This window comes from Vulpes lagopus, chromosome 6, assembly GCF_018345385.1.
Source record: "Vulpes lagopus strain Blue_001 chromosome 6, ASM1834538v1, whole genome shotgun sequence".
Lineage (NCBI taxonomy): Eukaryota > Metazoa > Chordata > Mammalia > Carnivora > Canidae > Vulpes > Vulpes lagopus.
This window is the reverse complement of record NC_054829.1, coordinates 77920482-77942542: the sequence shown is the minus strand read 5'-3', so window position 1 is coordinate 77942542 and position 22061 is coordinate 77920482. Positions and strand designations below refer to the sequence as shown.

Genomic DNA, 22061 nt, shown 5'->3' with positions numbered 1-22061 from the left:
TGGTGTCCCCTTGGTTCTGGCTGTATTTTGGTTATGTGTTAGAAGGTACTAACTTCCACCATCGTAAAACAAAACAAGACAGAAAAAACAAAAAACAAAACCCCATATATCATATATCTACCAAAATTAAGTTCAACATGTTGAAGGGAATCCAGAAGTGAAAAATATATCTGAGACTTGTATTTATAGAAATATGAGAGTCAAAAGGGAAAAAACTTAAAAACAAAGAGTTGGTCAAATATTTTAGTTAAGGTCGGAATAGAAAAAAAATATTGGAAAATTTTAACTTGATATTAAAACAAGTTGTAATGAAAAAAAAAAATAAAGGACCCTCTAGGGAAGCCTCAGTGGCTCAGTGGTTAAGAATCTGCCTTTGGCTTATGGAGTGGTCCCAGTTCGGGCTTCGAGTCCCACATCAGGATCCCTGTTGGCAGCCTGTGTCTTCCTGTGCCTATGTCTCTGCTGCTCTCTGTGTCTCTCATAAGTAAATAAATTTTTTAAAAAATATATTTTTAAAGGACCCTCTAGTTCTCTATACTATTTCCCCGCAGTCCTGGAGCTTTCCAGTGCTGCTTGGTCAATAAACTTGCTCTTCCCTTGTTCTCCCAGCTGGTCTTCTGAGGGAGGGTCTGCTGTGCTGATTCTCAGGTGTCTGTGCCTGGGCGGAGATGCCCCACCCCTTCCCAGGTGCTGGGCTCTGTACGAGCTATTTATTCTGTGAGGCCTTTGTTCCCTATAGGCCCTCCCTGCCCCTCCCAGGAGCATGGTGAAATGAAGAAAAAAAATGGGTGGTGGCCAGATTTCCAGCTCTGTTGTTGAGCTCCCCACTCAGTAAGTAACTGCAGTGTCCCAGTCCACAATGGCCTAGATGCTCTTGGGGGCGGGCACAGGTACACTGATCTGCACAGCTTGCAGGGCGTCCAGCGCCAGAAGAGTTCTCGCTGTCCTGTGCCCTCTCTGCTTCTGTCTGTCACAGAGGGCATGGAAGATAGCTGGCTTTGTCTGCTTCTTCGCCCTCGGATCCAGGGCCCTATGTCGCTGGAACCCCACTTCCTGGGACCGCCTCTTGCCACCTCCTTCGATTGCCAGGCTGTAGGGTAAATGGATCTCCAGGATTGGCCCGTGAAACTGGCAGGCTTCTCCCAAATGCCCCGGAGGTATGCAGTACTCCCACCGGTTACCTAGATTGGATTGTGGTTTGCAGTGAGCTTTGTCCTGGGTGCCCCTAGTCTTAAAGTGTCTCTGAGGATCTTGATGCTTCACTGCCAACGCTGTGATTCTGCCCAATTTCCCTGCTAAGCACTTTTCCATCAGGGAAAGCTCAGATGGGGATTTTTAAAGTTCCCACTTGCCCAGGGCTAGGCTGTCATGCCCTGAATGCTTTTGCGCAGCTAGTCACGTTTTCTCTCCCCCACTTAATTTCATTTTTATTTTTTCCCACCTTCCTACCTTGTTAGAAGTGAAAACATTTCTCTCTGTAGCAATCTAGGTGTTTTCTACCTCTCAGATCGAATTTGTAGGTGTTCAGGATGTTTTGAAAGTTATCTAGGTAAATTTGTGGGACCAGATAAGTTGAAGACCCCCTACTTTCCCCCCATCTTGCCAGTCTTTCCATTAAGAATTTCAACCAGCTTCTGTCATATATTATGTGTTAAATGGAAAAAACACATTAGGCACAGATTTTTCACTTTACCAATAAAACATTTACCTAATATCTTCTGGGGGAAATATAAAGAGGGCTATTCTATTAAAAATTAAGAATGACCAACCTAAAGTACAGAAAAAACTTTTTTAAAAATGAAAAGCAACCTAACTTGAGAGTTAATCAAAGAAAAGCCTCCAGGGAAGTCTTTTCTCCAGTCAAGAAGGATATATTTAAAGCTTACTGAAAAGAGAGAGGAAAGAGCTATTAGAACAATAAGAATTGTTGATATGAAAGATATAAGAATGGTGTCAAGGGAGTGAATCCAGCAAAGAAGATGAAGTACAAAAGCACAAGTGTTCTTAAGGGACGGAAAAATTGAAAAATGCTTACAAAAAGAGAGAAAGGTAATGAGCTAGGGAACTTCAGATATCCCTAAGGTTACATATTAAATAGTTATTTATGTCTATGTCTATCTCAGCCACTAGATTTTTAGCTCCTTAAAGCAAGATGCCATATCTTATTCATGGTTGTGTCTCCCAGAGCAACTAGCTTCGTTCCTTGTTCATAGGAGGTACTCAATAAGTACTGGGTTGAACCTGAATAAAAGTTACCTGTACTGTATGTTAAATGCTGGCTATGAAACAGTAATAGTTACAAAACAAGACAAAAAGCTCATTAAGTATATACTGGCTCATTTATTCATTCTACAAATTCTTAGTGATCACCATGTGCTGGGAAGGCTCTGAGGATAAAGCAATTAATCATATGTGTTAGGATTCTGTTTTTCTTAACAAAAATATAACCCAGATCTTCCAAGTTTAACATTAGAAGAATTTCCAAATGATTAGCAGATAGTTGGACACACGGCCTTTCTTTTTTCCTCTGGCCTTCTCTTGGCATATGGGTCTTTAAACTGATTGTCATTGAGATGATCATACTGAGGCAGGGGTGCAGATCCCCTTTTTGGCACTCTGGCTCAAGCATAGGCAAATAACCTTTTCCTGGTTTCCTGTAATACAGTTAAATAGTTTATTAAAGTGGGGTGCCTGGCTGGCTCAGGCAGTAGAGCATGGGATTCTTGATTTTGGGATTGTAAATTGAGTCCCATGTTGGGGGATTATGTAAAAAAATTAAAAAATTTTTTTTAAGTTTATTAAAGATTGGGGGATAGCAAAAGGCAACATAAACAATAGCTAAATAACAGTGTGAATTTGGATAATCTGAGTTGAAATTATACCATGCCTCCAAAGCTCATGTGCTACCCTGAAGGGGGAAAAAAAAAGATAATTAAAAAACAAAAGAGATCTTATCTGCGTCCTTCCTTCTTGGCTATCCTTTTGCTACCACATGGTGGATCATGAAAGACATCTTTAATAGGAATCACTCAAAAAAACATTTCCAGGAGCACCTGAGTGGCTCAGTTGGTTGTGATTGAGTGACTTTTGGTTTCTTCTCAGGTGTCAATCTCAGGGTCCTGGCATCAAGCCTCAAATTGGGCTCTGTGTTCAGTATGGAGTCTGCTTGTCTCTCTCCCTCCCTCTCTGCCAGTCCCTCTGTTCACGTGCTTTCTCTCTCAAATAAATAAATAAAATCTTTTAAAAATAAAACAAAAACAAAACCTCTTCCAAACATTCTGATATTGGACCTTTGGAGATCAAATCTTACTTTATATCAACTTATATCAGCCACTCAGGAAATTGGTCTGAGGAGTAGCTCCTTTCCTTGGCAGATATCAACAAGAAGATTTAGTTGTTCAGACTGTATCACAACACAATAAGCTGAATATTTCTCAAGAGATACATACCTACAGTCATAGTACAGGTGGGAAAGTTATTTCGGTGTTATGAGGGTACTATGCTGTAGTTTCCAGTTTCATTTATAATTAGGAAAATAGACCTTGTGTTTAGAAAAATAAGAATACTATAAAACTAAGTTTGTTGATTGAGTCTAGGTATTCCACCAAGTTCTGTACACATATCATACAGAAAGGGGGAAAAAAAGGCTGTAAATACACAGGTTCAAAATTTGAACTATCATTACTTTGGCTCAAAGCACTCTGTGAAGGGGAAAAGGTTGCAAGGAAAAGATAGAAGGGATGAAAAGCTACTCTTCAAATGTCTCCTATGTGCTAATACAGTTCTAGCAACACTCATAAATATCTCATTGTAACTTCCCAACAACTGTGTGAATTCAACTCATTTTATAGGTGTGGAAAACAGAATACAAAGGATGTAAGTGAAGAAGTTTGCTCATGTTTAGCTTATAATTATTGTGCTTAATCAGATTGAACTCAGCTTCCTGAAGTCACTCAAATATTTACTGCAAATTTACTACGTACAAGCATTACAATGTATTGTACGGGAAACAAAATGACTTTACATTCTCTGACCTCAAATTACTTCCATTCTAATAATGGAGGAAAAAAGCACTCCACTAATGAGGAGGTTATTCATAACCATTGAAATAATATTTTCAGGTGACAATAGTGGGATTAAAGCAACCATCCAACAGTTTAAAAAGTGAATGGCTAGTGAGGAAAAAGAGGCAATGAACATATAATAAGATATTACCTGGACATGTTGGTTCAGGTTAAAAATTCTCAAGCTCCTTTTAAAATTAAATTTGCTCAGTTATATTGAGTCATTCATTCAGAGACTGCCTGGGGGTAGGGACATTAATTAGAACCAATTGTAGCAGATCCAAATCTAACACAGATCTTCACTTTAAAAGACTGGGGGAGGAGGGAGTAGCAAACAGGCTCATATTTCCAGAAAAGAACTGTTCTAGAAAAATTTTTTAAAAAGGCAATTATGAAGGGAAGCTGCATCAAAAAGTAAGAAAAGCACTGAACAGAAAAAGAATGGCTACTTCAGAAGTAATAAAAACTGTGTCTGGCAGTATGTTGTAGCTAAGCACATAGACCTAAATATTAAGATGACTTGGCTTTGGATCCTGGCTCCCTTGAAGAAGGTTATTTGACATCTTTGAACCTCAGGTTTCTTATCTGTAGAGTGGGAGAAAATAATACTATTACTTACTTTTTTATGGTGGTTATAAAGGTTAAACACCAAATGTGAGTAAAATGTCTGGGACATTGTAAGCTCACAGTAAGTGGTTTCTATCACAATCATTTGGTGATTTAAGGAGATTGTGTTCTTTAATTTGGTGAATAGTTGGTAATCAATCCACTAGTGTCATAATAATTCAATGGAATGCTAAGCAATTTTTAAAATACATTCTACAACTGTGGTTTGTAACTAGTGTGTCCATGGGGGGGGGCATTTTGAGAGTTTGTAGGAAAGGTTTTTGGAGAACATAATCTTGGGAGTGGCAGTGGGGAATTATACTTGGGATTAGTGGACAGAAGCTGAAGATACTATATGTCCTATAATTCTCAGGGAAGTCCTCCACATAGAAAGGTGCTGTCTATGCATCCTACATGATTTTCAAATGTCCCTGTGGACATGAGTGTAGGTAAAAAAGGAAAAAAAAAAATAACCCAAACCTTGTGTATAATGATCTGAATCTAGAACTGAATACCATTTTACTTAAAACATAGGATTTTTTCCCCCCGTGGTTAATATGAATTTTCTAGGAATGCAGCTATTATTTAAATGGAAGAAAAAAATGTACCTTGTTCTGCTTGGAATTTTACCAAGGATAGTTCATCATTTAGGGAAAATCTCGTCATTCAACAGTGTTACTCTTATGACAAATTAACACATCTGAAGATCAGTCTGCTTTTTTTGGCCATGACATTTACATTAAAGCTACATATAGGTACAAGTATCTAGCTTCTTCATTCTCCTTTTAATGAAGTTATGTCTGAGTACTTCATTTTATTATTTCATTATAAATTGCTTTGCTTTTATTATCCTATATTTTATGGCTAATGTAGTATATTGCTTTTAAAAATTTGTTTAAAAATAAAACTTATGTTCATTAAATATATTACCTGTGTATTTTGTCTCAGGAAAATAAGGAAGGCATTATAAAATACTTGCTATTAGAAGAAAATATTGGGTCTAATGGGTTAGAAAACCATGCTCTAGGATTATATTTCATGGCAATAAAATATATTAATAACATAAGGTCACCACAAAAGACCCTGGATAGCTAAAGCCATCTTGAAAAAGAAAAGCAAAGCTAGAGGTTTTGTCTGCACTTCAAGTTATATTACAAAGCTGTAGTAATCAAAACAATATGACACAAAATAGACACATAGATCAATGAAACAGAATGGAGAGCCCAGAAAAAAGCCTGTAATTATATGGTCAAGTAATCCTCCACAAAGCAGGAAAGAATATCCAGTGGAAAAAAGACAGTCTCTTGGGAAGACTGGACAGCAACATGCAAAAGAATGAAATTGAACCACCTTCTTACACCATACACAAAAATAAATTCAAAATGGATTAAAGACCTAAGTGTGAGACCTGAATCCATAAAAATCCTAGAAGAACAGGCCGTAATTTCTCTGATCAGCCACTACAACTTTTTTCTAGATAGGCTCTCTGAGACAAGGCAAACAAAAGCAAAAATAAACTATTGGGACTTCATAACAATAAAACGCCTCTGCACAGCAAAGGAAACAATCAACAAAACTAAAAAGCAACCTACAGAATGGGAGAAGATATTTGCAAATGACATATCCAATAAAGTGTTAGTATCCAGAATGTGTTAAGAATTTAAACAACTCAACACCCAAAAACCAAATAATCTAATTAAAACATGAGCAGACATTTTTCCAAAGAAGACATACAGATGGCCAATGGAAACATGAAAAGATGTTCAACATCACTCATCATCAGGCAAATGCAAATCAAAACTACAGTATGGTATCTTTTCACATCTGTCAGAATGGCTAAAATCAACAACACAAGAAAAAACAGATATTGACAAGAATGTGGAGAAAGGGGAATCCCCCTGTACTGTTGGTGGGAATGCAAACTGGTGCAGCAAATGTGGAAAACAGTATGGAGTTTCCTCAAAAAGTTAAAAATAGAACTATCCTATGATCCAGCAATTTCAGTACTGGTTATTTACCCAGAGAATTAAAAAACACTAATTTGAAGGGAAACATGCACTCCAGTTTATAGGAATATTATTTGCAATAGTGAAATTATGGAAGCAGCCCAAGTGTTCATTGACTAAGGAATGGATAAAGATGTGTTATATATATGAATATTATTATATTAATATTAAATATTATATATATGAATATTATTCAGCCATGTAAAAAATGAAATCTTGCTATTTGTAATACATGGATGGAACTAGAGAGTAATGTTAAGCGAAATAGTCAGAAAAAGACAAATATCATATGATTTCACTCATATATGGATTTAAGAAACAAAACAAATGAACAAAGGGGGAAAAAAGAAAGGAACAAACCAAGAAATTGACTTTTAATTACAGAGAACAAACTAATAGTTACAGAGGTGAGGTGGGGGGGGGTGGATGAGTGAAATAGGTGATGGGGATTAAGGAGTGCACTTGTGATGAGCATGGGATAATGTATGGAAGTGTTGAATCACTATATTGTACACCTGAAACTAATATAACACTATGTTAACTGGATTAAAAAGAAACTAAAAAAAACCCTTAAGAAACATAAGATCAAGTGAATAAAGAAAATTTCTAAGCATTACCTATGGGTTGATCCCATTTTTATATACAAACAAAACCCACAAGAACTCATATTCCTTCCCCTGTAATACCTTATGGGATCACAGTAACCCAACTGAGCGGCTTCTTATGTGCTCTATAGTTTAGTAGTATTTTGGTCAAGTAATTTGTGTGCTTTATTTTACTTGGAGGATTATTGAAGTGTATTGCTTGGGTTCCTAGGAATCACATGGGAAACAAAATATGTGTTCTAATCTTGGCTTTATTTTTTAAGCCAAGTCATTTAATTTTTATGTGTGTTTCTTTATCTGAAAAACCTAAGGCCTAGGATGCATTATCAATAGCAGGATTTCCAGCTTTCTGGTTCTATAGTTTTAAGCCTTTCCCCAAGTATGGTCCATGGAACACTGATAACAATAGGATATTTATGGGTCTTAAGTAAGTAGTCATCAATATATTTGAGTTCTGTCATCAATATATTTGAGAAAGCACTGGTGTAAATGAAGTTAGGCATGGTTCCTTAGCTAAGACTTTCCACTTTTTTTGTTGTTGTTGTTAAGCTTAAGGGTATTATGAGTTTTTAAAAGTAGTACAGTTGTAGCATTTCCTGTATATAATTTGCCACAGAAACTTCCCTTTCCCTAAACTCTAAGAATTCATGGAAGTAATGTTCTATATAGCAGCTGTTGGAATACATTAATTTAAGGTGATGTACATTTTAACACAATATTTTAGAAAAGTTTTTATTTTCAAAAGACTGAGTCCTCATGGTTTTTAGGCATTATAACAAGCAATGAGGGAAATTGTTTTGTGCAGTGATTCTCTTAAATCACATCATATGTTGTAATCCTAACCTTCAAGTTTAGGCTGAGAGAAAGAAGAAACTGAAAAATTTAACAAAAGAATACAAATTTTAAAAAATTTGAAAAAAAAAAAAAAAAGAACAGAGAGATGCCTGGGTGACTCACTTGGTTGGGTGTCCAACTCTTGATCTCAGTTTGGGTGATAATCTCAGGGTCATTGGATTGAGCCCCACATCAAGCTCTGCATTTGTCCTCCTCCTTCTGCAGCTCCCCCTCTACTCATGCTCTCTTTCCCTCTCTCTCAAATAAAAAAATAAATAAACTCTTTGAAAAAAAGAATACAAGTCAAAATGTATGATGAGCATAAATCATTTTAGAACAGAAGAGTGAAATAGAAGTTCTTTTCACATTAAAAGATTGTTCTATTTCATAAAATCAGTCCAAAAAAGCAGGTTTGCCTGGTCTATTCAGTTTAAAATACTATATCTGAAAGTTATTCATAGAAAACAACACCATGTGGATATGGAGCACAGTGTAAGATATACACAGGATATAATATCATAGATGGGAAATTATTCTGGGGATTGGGCCACCAATGTAGACAAACTAAATAAAAATGTGGAGTATAATTCTGGAAAGAAAACAAATAACAAAATTATTTGTATTTCAGAAAATAGCATAATCTCCTTTTTTTGGCCAAGGGAGAAGCAGGCTTCACGCAGGGAGCCCGATGTGGGACTCGATCCTGGGTTTCCAGAATCAGGCCCTGGGCTGAAGGTGGCGCTAAACCGCTGGGCCAATGGGGCTGCCCCATAATTTCCTTGATGATTATTTTAAAGATCAACTGGTAGAAGTTTGCCAAAATTGTTTTGTGTAGGTGTATCAACGGTTGGTATAAGTTAAAAAAAAAAAAAAACCAAACCCAAAAACCTAATGTTTAACATTTAAAGAGTTATTCTAGGTTATATAAATCTCAAATTTCAAAACGTAAATTATTTGATGTGTAGAATATCTGATGCAAAATTTTATTTTATTTTTATTTTTTTTAATTTTTATTTATTTATTATAGGCACACAGTGAGAGAGAGAGAGAGAGGCAGAGACACAGGCAGAGGGAGAAGCAGGCTCCATGCACCGGGAGCCCGACGTGGGACTCGATCCCGGGTCTCCAGGATCGCGCCCTGGGCCGAAGGCAGGCGCCAAACCGCTGCACCACCCAGGGATCCCTGATGCAAAATTTTAACATCTATTTTATTTGCTCTACCATACAACTGAGCCACAGTTTCCCACACAAGATGGTATATAAAAACTAATCTTGGGGATCCCTGGGTGGCGCAGCGGTTTGGCGCCTGCCTTTGGCCCAGGGCACGATCCTGGGACCCGGGATCGAATCCCACATCGGGCTCCCGGTGCATGGAGCCTGCTTCTCCCTCCGCCTGTGTCTCTGCCTCTCTCTCTCTCTGTGACTATCATAAATAAAAAAAAAATAATAATAAAAAAAAATAAAAAAAAATAAAAACTAATCTTAATAAACATACAAAGTAAAACAATCACGATGATAAGTCTACCATCAAAATAAAAACAAAACAGTCAGATAATGGATTTTAAAACCAAATTAATGATTAACTGACATATAAAATTCTTAAGAACAAAAACAATACTGAAGTCTGTATTTTACCAAACAGTAAGTCTCCACCTGCACAAGTCATTATGCTATGTTTCTGGGTGGGTGAGGGCGAATGTCATCACCTTGATCCAGGTTCCACATCAGTATTATTTATTGTTAATCAACCAGATAGTATGTGTCTTCTGATGAGAGGCAATATGGTATTCAGAACATACCTATGAAGTATTCTAGCCAAAAATATTTAATTTGAATCAATTAAAACTTTACATATAGCAGCCCATTTACAAGAAACACAGGGGACAGTGGAATTAACCAAATGATAACACAAGGAAGAAATGAAGTGTGACATTCTCCAGGATAATTGTCCCAGTTCCTTCAACAAGCCAAGGTCAGAAAAAAGGGGCAGTACTTGATAAAGAGAAACTTAGCTGTATCAACTCTATGCAATGTGTGGTCCTGGATAGGAGAGCGGTTTAGACAAACCAGCTCTAAATGACATTTTTGTGTCAGTAAGAAATTTTTAAGATTATATTCTATGTGTTAGACAAACATTTACTAAAATAGGTGGACATCATTGATCAAAGCAGGCTACAAAACAGCATACACAGTATGAGTTCATTTAGTTTAAAAATGTGTATATAGAGAGAACCAGGAAGACAAACATCAGTAAGGTGTTAAATATAGTGATAATGTAATGTTTTTATTTTTGTTTGTCTATATTTTCTACAATGCGAATTCATTAATAAGGGGCTATTAACAATAACAACAACAAAATATATGGCCCTTAAGGAAATGAGGTTCCGTATGACTTAACCAGGTTGTGTATTAGGGAGGAAATTTGACAAAAGCTAAGTTTTTCTGGGTCTTGATTCTGCAAGTGAATGTTTCTGTCCCACTCCATTCCTGTCCCCCATTCTTCTCTCAGTCAAATATTTCTGGGAGTCTTTCACAATTTAAGAGTAAACTCTTCTTATCTCCTAAAGACACACAGAGAAAAGGAGTAGGCTTCTTTCCTCTTTTTAGGAAATTTGGATGGAACTCTTTTACTGTTGGGTGCCTTATTCACTACTGAGGATAGAGGAGTGGCAAACCAGATGGGCTAGGGCTTGACATCCACTAGGACACAATTTACCGGTGGGTAGGGCTGCTGGGTCAAACGTGCAACTCTGAGCTTTTAATTTTTTTTTTTTTTAATATCAGATCGAGGAGATCGGGTTTCTAGCTTTGATATGCTAGCTCGACATCTGGGCAGAGCCTCCTCAGCACCACACAGCATGAAGACATGGCCTGTCGTCCTCTCTGTGTTCTATGAGTAGCTAAGCGGTCTGTCCACCATTCTCTCTCTTGCTGTTCCAGCTTCTCACATGCAATGGGGTAAGTCAGCCAACCAGCCATCTTCCTTTCTGTGGGAAGAAATTTTTGTTTCAGCCCAGTAGTGTAGCTAGTTCAAAAATCTCTTCTGCACAGTAGGGGACATATTTTTAGAGGCTATACTAAATGTACTTTGTTGACAGGAAAAATCCCAGTAAAGTGTGATTGGTTTCTTTTTTGTTTGTTTGTTTTTGTTTTGTAATTGGTTTCTGAAAGAAATATAAAAATACTTCACAAAAAATTTACAGAAATTTTAGAGCACATGAAGCATCCATTTCTCACAACACTTGAGGAAAATTACGATACTATGTGTGCTTTCAGAATAACAGGTCAAGTAGTAGAATATTGATAAAATGTACCTGTTTTTCTACCTCTTTGTTTATTCGTGCACTCCTACTTCCCTATTCTGATATTTTAATTAAAAAGCATTTAATCAAAATCAAAGTCAAAATAAATCCAGAGGTGAACATCTACATTCTTTTAGAAATTTGGAATTTCATAGAAATTCTTATCTGAAAAATCATCCCTTTAGCAACTGACTATAATTTTATTAACCGATTCACATATCCATGTGGGGCCTGGGTTGATGTTATATAACCTCTCTATGATTTCAATCTCTTGTTCATGTTTGGTACACAGAATTGCAGGTTGCCCTGAAAAATGAGAACAAGAAAAACAGAAAAGCATATCCTCCACAACGCAGTTAGCATGAAAACACAGTGACATCTGGTATTTTTGGTTAAGCAGTTATATGGGTCAACCCATGCATTAGCATATAATTTCTTCTTATCCACCAAAAGAGTTGGTCAGGTAAAAATATTAGCTTAATTGATAAGACAGTTATAAATACTGCACTATCAAAGGAAAGAAGTATGGAAGAAAAAAGTAAGGTAGGTGGTAGGTTTGTTCTGGGAAACTGATTAGGGTATGTTATCAGAAAACTCATAAAGAAATTCATTGTGGGAAGAGAACCAAAAGAGACATAACTTCTTTAACCATTTATTTGTCTTTGTATAATAACATATTATAGTAGATAACATTTTAAATTATTTATTATTTCTCATAATATTTACACTTGGTATCTCTACCTTTAAGTTGTTTAGGGTATATAGTGTCTTGATTTTATTTCACTGTTTTTGTTTTTCTGTTTTTTTTTTTTTAAAGATTTATTTATTTATTCCTGAGAGATAAAGAGAGAGAGGCAGAGACACAGGCAGAGGGAGAAGCAGGTCCCTCACAGGGAGCCCAATGTGGGACTTGATCCTGGATCCTGGGATCATGCCCTGAGCTGAAGGCATACGCTCAACCGCTGAGCCATCCAGGTGTCCCAAGTTCACTGTTTTTGATAGATGAAGCTGGGAAATGACAGTCCTGGCAAATTGCCAAAGGTAGCAAACATGTTTAATGGCAGAATTGGAAGTAGAATACATCACTCCTGTCTCCCTAATTCAGTGCAAACAGATGTGTGTATTTCCACAATTTTTCAGGCCATGGTTACCTGGAGATGTCTGTTGAAGAAATTTTTCTTTCTTTTTAAACATTTATTTTTTATAAAGATTTTATTCATGAGAGACACACACACACACAGAGGCAGAGACACAGGCAGAGAGAGAAGCAGGCTCCATGCAGGGAGCCCGATGTGGGACTCGATCCCAGGACTCCAGGATCATGCCCTGGGCTGAAGGCAGATGCTTAACCGCTGAGCCACCCAGGTGTCTCAAGAAATTTTTTGAAGTAAACACATGCTTTAAGCAATTTCTACTTGTAATTATGTCTTTTAATTATGTCAATGTGGTTTTATTTTAATGTGTTTTGTTTTTATGATTTTTACTTCTGATAGAATCTAATGGAAGGTATCTTTGGAACATACACATTATGACTCAAAATAATATAACTCACCACAAGCCTGTATATTTATGAATTTAGTCAAGAAACATTGAGTGTCTACTGTTGTCAGGCTTAACAATTACTACTTCACTTGTCTTCATGCTAACTTTGTAAGTACATCTTATACTTAGGTTTCAGATGCAGGTAAGGAATTTGTCTGGTATAGTGAGATGCAGAGCCAGAATTTGTATCCTGTCTTACCTCAGTCTTTCTTACCCCAAAAGCCATAGAATTTCTACTGCACCAAATAAAACGTCAGAGTCCCTTCTCTCAAAACGTGGTGGGTATCTAGATGGGGAGAGACATATATTTGGTAGGGAGGGGATACATAGAGTAAAGCTTTACAAAAGAAGGAACATTGGACATGGTGCTTGACAGGTGTGCTTGTTTTCATTATGTGGAGATAGGCTGAGAAGTGGAAGCTAAGAACAATGTCAAACAAGGGTACAGAGTGGGAGTCAGGGCATATGCAGGGAACAAGTTTGGATGGAATTAGGGTGTGTGAAGGAAAAATGTGCTAAGTTTGGAAAGGTGTCTGAATCCAGGTTCTAAAGATCCTTGAGCAAAAGGCAGTGTGGAGCCTTTACTAATTACCATTGTCTTAGAAATATAGGTATGAATACAAAACACTCAGCCCTAAAACTTTAATGGTAATTTTTAAGGTTATCACCGTATTCTTAAGGGGACATTTTTCTTTTTTAATTTATAAAGGGTAAGAGAATCCTTCTACTTGATAACTCAGAATTTATATATAGAGTGTTTGGCATACCAAAAATAAAGTCTACTGACCATTTATTTATTTTAAAAAAAGATTTTATTTATTCATGAGCAACACAGAGAGAGAGCGAGAGAGAGAGGCAGAGGGAGAAGCAGGTTCCATGCAGGGAGTCCGATGACTTGGGACTCAATCCCAGGTCTCCAGGATCTCGCCCTGGGCTGAAGGCGGTGCTAAACCACTGAGCCACCCGGGCTGCCCTCTACTGACCTTTTAGAAAGAGAGAGAGAGAAAGAGAGAAACTGAGAGATTGATTATTGGCTTCCAAAAACAGACCATGAAAGTTTTATTGAAAGTATCTTGCTTTAATTTAGATAAACAATTTTAAGTTTTCTTTATTAGAGTTTGAACTTTTAATTATGAAACTCAGTACAATGCCTTAATTCTATTTCTTTGGACTCTTCAACCATCCAATGTCAAAATGGTGGATTGTATGTATGCTACACCTATATTGAAGCTTCCCAGTACATTTATTTATGGTGGCAGTATGTTTAACTGAAACAGTCTTTCTCAGCTTACCTTTCAGCTAGTTGTGTCCTGTCATCAAATTTGGGCCAATGAAATCCAAGGAAATATTTTTTTCAGGTGGTCGTCTAAGAAAGTGCTTAGAGATGGGGATAATTGTTGCTCTTCTAGGAGAATGCATGGGATAGTTGGAATCCCAATGGCCAATATCTCAGATAACCTCTTTGGTACCTCTGGACAGAATAGAAACCTGTCCTTGCAGATGAATTAGAAAAAGTTCCTCTTCTGGTCAGGTGAATTAGCTTGCAGTATATAGATCCCACTCACTTCTTGGTCAGGTGCCTTTGCAGTAAACAAACTGCACAACTGTATGAGGTGGCCCTGACAGCTGTATTGGATACTGAGGCAGGAAATGGAGCCATGTTCTAAGGAAAGCAGGGAGGAGACAGATTCCTGCTGAACATGGATGTGCTATTTCAGCTCTGAATCGACTCCTACCATAACTTCTTTTATGTGAGAGAAAAATAAAATTTAAGTCACTCTTATTTATGATTTCTTGTATAGCAGCTAATTACTAGTAAATTAAGACCAAATAGTATGGTTTAAGAAGGGCTACTAGTAATTAATCAATTATACAGATGTTTCTTGAGCATTATGTATCACTCTGTGATGTGCTAGGAATAAAAACAGGGTTTAAGATCTACTATGTGAGATAGATGCATACTTACATATATAATTACAGTATACCATGATATAGTTGCTCAGTTTGCATTTTGCACATAGACATCTGGCCAAGAAGTGAGAGCGGGCTGGGCTCTGATAGACTGCATTCACACAAACAGAGAATCTTTTATAGTTCATCTCCACATATGAGATGTCTCTTCTTTAAAGACTATGATTCAACCAATAATAATGCCTTATCATTCAGTGATTTCCAAATTTATTTAGCAGTAGTCTTCTCTGAAAGAACTCTCACACAGAAACAATGTGTTAGTCCGCATGCTTTGGTTGTAGAGGTCTAGCTCAAATTAGATGTTGAAGAGAATTTACTACTTAATCACATACATTGTAATAAAAGTGGGCACAGTGTGCTAAAGAAATACACAGTAGGGCTTTTATTTTTTTTTTAATTTTTTTAAAACACCCAGAGGGGTCTTTTTTTTTTAATTTTTATTTATTTATGATAGTCACACAGCGAGACAGAGAGAGGGGCAGAGACACAGGCAGAGGGAGAAGCAGGCTCCATGCACCGGGAGCCCGACGTGGGACTCGATCCCGGGTCCCCAGGATCGCGCCCTGGGCCAAAGGCAGGCGCCAAACCGCTGCGCCACCCAGGGATCCCCCCTTATTTTTTTTAATTTTTTTAAAAAATTTGTTTATTTATTCATGAGAGACACACAGAGAGAGAGGCAGGGAGAGAAGCAGGCTCCATGCAGGGAGCCCAACGTGGGACTCCATCCCAGGTCTCCAGGATCAGGTTCTGGCCTGAAGGTGGCGCTAAACCACCGAGGCACCCTGGCTGCCTTCACAGTAGGGCTTTTAGAGATGGCTCCATGGAGGAAGTGATGCTTGAGCCAAATCTTGAAAGATGATTTCAAAAGGAGGACAAAATGGGAAAGAGCATGCCATGCTGAGTAAGTAGCTTGTGCAAAGAGAACTAAAAGAGCATGTCCTGTTTTGGAAATAAGTGGTTCATTAAAATCAGGGGTGAGAGAGAGAGGCTGAAAGTTAATGGCTTCAGGTGGTGGTGATAAGGGAGAGGCAGATCATTAAGGCCATATATGCTTGTGAATTTGCTTTCAGTTTATAAATTATGGGAAGTCATTGAAAGATTTTAAGAGCAAAATAAAATGAATTAGAATATGTATTAAAAAGATGTTGGGATTATACTTAGTAGGGATGCATTAATAGACAAAATGCAAAAACTTAGGCAAGAGGATTCAGGCTGACCTATGACATTAGCAGTTCACTGGGATGGAGGGAATAGATTATTGAAAGTATTTAGTAGGTCAAATTGGTAGATTTTGGTGATGATGGGAGAGAAAACTTAAGGATGATTCCTAGGATTCTGCATTGCGGAACCATTCATATGATTACATGACAATTAGCATGGTGGTACCACTTAATTTTTAAAGATACTATTTATTTGCTAAGAGAGAGGGAGAGAAAGAGAGGGAGAGAGAGAGAGAGAGAGAGAGCAAGGGGAGGAGGGGCAGAAGGAGAGGGGGAGAGAGAACCCCAAGCCGACTCTGCCCTGAGCATAGAGCCCCATGTGGGGCTTGATCCCACAAAACTGAGATCATGATCTGGGGAGAAATTAAGAGTTACTCCACTGAACTACCCAAATGCCCCTTGGTGATACCATTTTTTTAAAAAGATTTTATTTATTCATGAGAGACACAGAGAGAGAAAGGCAGAGACATAGGCAGAGGGAGAAGCAGGCTCCATGCAGGGAGCCCGATGTGGGACTCAATCCCGGGACCCCAGGACCACGCCCTGAGCCAAAGGCAGATGCTCAACCACTGAGCCACCCAGACATCCTGGTGGTACCATTTTAAATAAGAGTCACATAAGGCCAGGAACAGGTTTTGGAGGAGAGACAAAGAACTCAGTTTTAGGCATATTGATCTTGAAATATGTATAGACTGTCCAGGTGGAGATACCCAGGAGGAAACTGACAATGTAGGTCTGAATGTGTGGAGAGAACTCTGGATTAGAAATGTAGATTGGAAATTATAAGCATAAATACGGCAGTTAAAACCTGTAGATCTGACCATCTTAGACTCAAAGAGTATGTTTGGGTCCCATATGAAAAGCATGTGAGAGGCTGAAAGAGGAAAAGGCATCTATTATGGCCTCCATGCAGGCAAATAGCTTCCCACTAAGCAGTCAGTAAGTGAAATTGCCACTGCTGTGATTTATTCTTTTAGATTAAGGTTCTCTAAGTAATTGCCTCTTAAAAATACCATTGGGAGGAATTACACAGGTGACAGGATAGTGTAATGAAGAGAACAACTAAGCAAGGTATCTAGAAATCAGTTCCTAAAACTGACTTTGACAGCCATTGACTGCCTGTGTGATGTTTAGCAAGTTACTTTGCCTTAGGTTCCTCATGTAGAAAAAGGAATTAGGACAAGGTGACTTTTAACGTTTGGTAGACTAAGATTCAACCAACAATAATGTCTTATTATAGTTTGGTCCAGTGACTTTCAAACTTATTTAGCAGCAGTTAGCCTTCTTTGAAAGAGTTTTTATGCAGAAACAACGTATCAGGATGTTTTCGTTTTAAGGTCTAACTCAAGTTAGTCTAGAAGACAATTTACAAGTTTAACCACACTATGTGAAAAGGTGCAACTGGACCCCATGGGTGACTGGAAATTCAGATCGGTGCACCACCAGGACTTGCTATCTCTCCTTTCATCTCTGTGTAATGGCTTCATTCCATGTAAAGCAGTATGTGGCCACTTGCCATTATCAAGACTCCCTTCTTTTCTCAGACTACCACTGTAAGTGGAATAGCCCTTCTTTCCTTAAGTTCCACCTGAACACATCCTGGGAAAGAGCGCTGTTTGCTTGGGCTTGTGTCATATGCCCACCCTGTATACAGCCAAGAAGTTTGGGGACTGAGCTGCAGCTGCCACTAGTCACCTGTTTATAGAACAGGCAATAATAGTTTCCCCAAAAGAAAGGAGCATGTTTGGGATGCCTGGGTGGCTTAGTGTCTGCCTTTGGCCCAGGGTGTTATCTTGGAGACTCAGGATCGAGTCCCACGTCGGGCTCCCTGCATGGAGCCTGCTTCTCCCTCTGCCTATGTTTCTGCCTCTCTCTCTCTCTCTCTCCCTCTCTCTGTCTCTCATGAATAAATAAATAAAATCTTTAAAAAAGAAAAAAGAAAAAAGAAAAAAAGTGGGTGCCACTGTTTGTAGGAAAAGGAAAGTTACCAGGGAGACAAATAGATGGTCAATATGTAAAATAGAAACTTTCTAGTTGAAGTCTCACGTATCTGGTCTCCTCTGTGTATCCTAGGTGGGTTTGAAAATCCCATGAGGATCCTTGGAATACAGCATTAAAATAATTTATTTTATTGATTGGATAGCATGCCAGGTGCCTACAAGTCCTTGACAAACTGAAGTAGTAGATTTTTATTGATAGTGGTAGTGCTTAACTAGAAAAGTTTTGGAATAAGGAAAGCACAAGAAAGAGTGGTGCTGATGTTGATGGGGCTGGGGTGGAGATTCTGAATATTCAGGGATCAAGGAACTCGAAATGGGAAATATAGAAAAAGGAAGTAAGGGGGCACCAAGATGAACTTTGCCGACTTTGCCATTTTATCTGGAACTAACATATCATATGGCACACTATATAATGAGAGGAAAATGTTCATCTTTGGCCAGGGTGCTGGAATGGTCTTTGGTGTCATCCACAGTCATTCCTGAGAAAGGAACAAAGGGGAGGCTGATGGAAAGACAGGATGCCCTGTCAGGAGGTCTGGGAAGTAAAAATTCAAGATCTTGGTTAATACTTGTTTAAAAGTTATACTAATGAGTATCAGGTAAATTACATTTAATTATTTTACTAATTACATCTTACTAAATAACTTATATGTGATATTTTCTTTAACAATTATGTGGCTATTAATAGAAAAGTGTATTGAAATCAGTTTAGTTGAATCTTTATCAAATAGCAATAATATTCTTAAATAAAAAACTTTAAACCTTTCCCTTTTGAGCGAGCTGTTCAACAGAATTTCAGAAAATAGATAAAACAACATAGTTCTCAGGGATCTTATAGATCCAGTTACACTACTGACAGAAATAACATGTAGAGATCTGATTTACTCAGATCAAATATTAATTGCTAATTTGGAGAAGACACAGGTGGTCACTAGAACATCAAGTACTTTTTTTTTTATTGGGAAGGAATGAACAATTTTGTAACAGTGCAAATAAATATAATTGTTGTTTCAGAAAAAAATTGTACCTCACAGTATTGCTATTACCAATTTTGTCAAAAGGGCCTTACTTAAGCCAGAAGCTTTCAATTGGATAAATCACTTTTCTTTAAAGAGAGATTTTTATATTGTGTTATTTTTAATCTTATTAAAATTGAAATGTCTGATGAACATGAAAAATTCCCATGAAATGAGCTGTCAAAACAGGTTACCATTTGGTTGCAAACTTTGATCTACTATAAAACTGCTTTTTAAAAATGGCTTAAATGCTAATTTTTTTTTTTTTAGTCCTAGTGTTTTATTATTAGAATGTCTTTTGAATTGGAATCTTATGAGTTTTTAAGTATCAGTGAAGATTTAATTTCTCAGCATCTATACATTGCCAACTATTTGAAAATTATTTCTTTAATCTCTATCTCATAGCAAATGAGAAAAACAACAGTCTGTTTTTTGGATAATACAGTTATATTTATTAATATACAAAAGTTTTGCTTTCCTTTTGTTTGGTGAGTCAATACATTTGCTATGGTATAAAGAGAACATTCCTGAGAATAGAGATTATTTAAACTTAATCTGGGGGTGCCTGGGTGGCTCAACGGTTTAGTGCCTACCTTCGGCCCAGGGCATGATCCTGGAGTCCTGGGATCGAGTCCCACGTCGGGCTCCCTGCATGGAACCTGCTTCTCCCTCTGCCTGTGTCTCTGCCTCTCTCTTTCTCTGTGTTTCTCATGAAGAAATAAACAAACAAACAAACTTAATCTGCATTTAATTTGCTGTTTTAAAATAAACAAACACCTACTGTTCTTAACTCTGAATATCACAATTACAATTATTCAATGGACTGTGATAATTTACCATATAAAATTTAAAGACCAACAATGAACATCTCCCACATAAACCTGAGCTTCAGGACCAGCACATCACACCATTTATTATTAGCACTTCCTTATCAGCCACAAAGGCTATCCCTTCTTCCTTCGCCCTAGTCCTTACTTGCTAGTTAGCCTGTGAGAATGACAAGATATATGGCTCAAGTAAAAGGCCAGTGCCATCAGCCTTATCCTCCTGGGTACTGTTGTGACTATTTATTTTGTATTACCTTTCATAATTTCATTTCTGGTTGCTCTGTGAGAATTTCCTGTTTAGAGTCTGTTTCCCCTACAACCATTGTGAGCTACTTAAGAATAGGGACTGTATATGCTTATCTTTGTATTTCTGAGGCTAAATACAATGTCTGGAACATAATATCCTTCATAGATCATTATTATATATAAACAAAGAACTACGAATTTATATGTCTATAGGTATTTGAATAAGCTTAAATCTTTGAGGCTATGCCATCACCACATTTATATTTTTCAGGTGTTTATTTTCCTATTTTCTTCAACAGTTGGTAGTGTTTCTCCTTGGGGGAAGAGTGCGTGTCAAGGAGAAATGCTATGGCAAAAGGCCATTCAGGCAGGTTTACCATTCTGGGCTCCTGAAGTGACTTCTTTGTTGTTTACAAAGTCAGAGAGAACTATTCATATATATCAGTCTAGATTGAAGACAGTTGGGAATGAGTGAGGCTTCTTTTAGGATTAAGGCCATTTTAACACCTATTACAGACGCCGGAACGCGACTGCCACATAGGGAAATAGAAACTTAACACGGGTGGAAAACAAAGTAGTCCACAGTCCTCTGTCCTAAGGGGCTTCTTTACTCACTTTCTGGTGACAAAAATGAAAGAGGTGCAATTGTCCTTTTGCAATGATGGGCTCTTAATATCTGATTAGTTCTGGCTAAATGATTATTTGTATGTACCATTCCTTTCCCCAGGAGATGAAGGCCTTTGGCATTCAATAATAAGGCCTAATTAATTGCAACCAACACAACGTGCTTAGTGTGCTAAACACTCCCCCTGTGTGGGGAAAAATACACTGCTAATAATATACCCTTATGCTGCTTGTTTAGGTACACAAGCCTGGAGCATGCACCGAGAGATTGTGCAAAAGTGCAATAGCACTGCTCTGCCTCTAGACTTGGTATAATTTTTTTTGACTACCGGTGGTAAAAAGCAGAAGCTAACCCACAAAAACATAGCTAGACCCGAGAAACTTAAGATGTCAGGGCCACATTCACCAAGTAAACATTAATCTTTCTCTACGTTTTGATGTTTTCCCTGGGGGTGGGGGGCGGGGGCGGGGGGGCACTGCCAAACAAACGTGATTCTATCGCGAGAAGGGAGAGTCAGAAAACAAACAGGACGGGGATGGCCGCAGAGCGTCGGAGGTTCTCTAGTTTACCTTTCGCGACACGACTTACAGATGTTTTACGTTGAACAAACAAACAAAAACACCCCATCGAAGATGCCGGGAAGCCTTTTCCTTCCGTCACCTCACCTCACCTCACCTCACCTCACGTCTCATTAGCTCCCGGCCAGCGCTCGGCTTCCAGCTCAGGCAGCCTCCGGCCAGCGAGCAGGAAACGGCGCCGAGTCCGGAGGGACACAGGGGGAGGAGGGCTCGCCAGTGTCTTCCCCACCATGGCTCCGTGGACGCGGATTCTTGATGGCCCACCAGTCTTCCCAGCTCCGCTTGTCACTCGAGCCAAGAAAAGAGAGTAAAAGAGCGATAAGGGCAAAGGAGAAAACGGGTAAGAACCCCGGCAGCCTCGCGCGCAGGCGCGCCACGGCCCGCGGCGGGGCCCAGGGGGCGGGGCCGAGGCCGAGGGGCGGGGCCTAGGGGCCCCGCCGGAGCTCCGCCTCCTCCCCCCTCACCCCCTCCCCCTCGCGCAGGGGAGTGTCTGACTCTCGCCAGCCCCTCCACGTCAATCAACCCTCCTCCTTCTCGCACTCTCTGCACCTTGTTATTAATCCCAATTCCGATATCGCGCGGACGCTTCTCCCCGGCCCTCGGGGTTGTGAACGTGTGA

At 38.5% G+C, this 22061-nt stretch overlaps 1 long non-coding RNA gene across 1 annotated transcript; it reads right to left on the bottom strand.

Annotated features, from left to right (window-relative positions):
* Positions 1-10380: 10380 nt before the first annotated feature.
* LOC121492881 lies at positions 10381-22046 on the bottom strand. Its single transcript, XR_005988330.1, has 2 exons — positions 21545-22046; positions 10381-11102 (listed from the first exon to the last, which is right to left on the bottom strand). It is a non-coding gene; the product is annotated as an uncharacterized LOC121492881 (long non-coding RNA).
* Between the last annotated feature and the right edge of the window lie 15 nt (positions 22047-22061).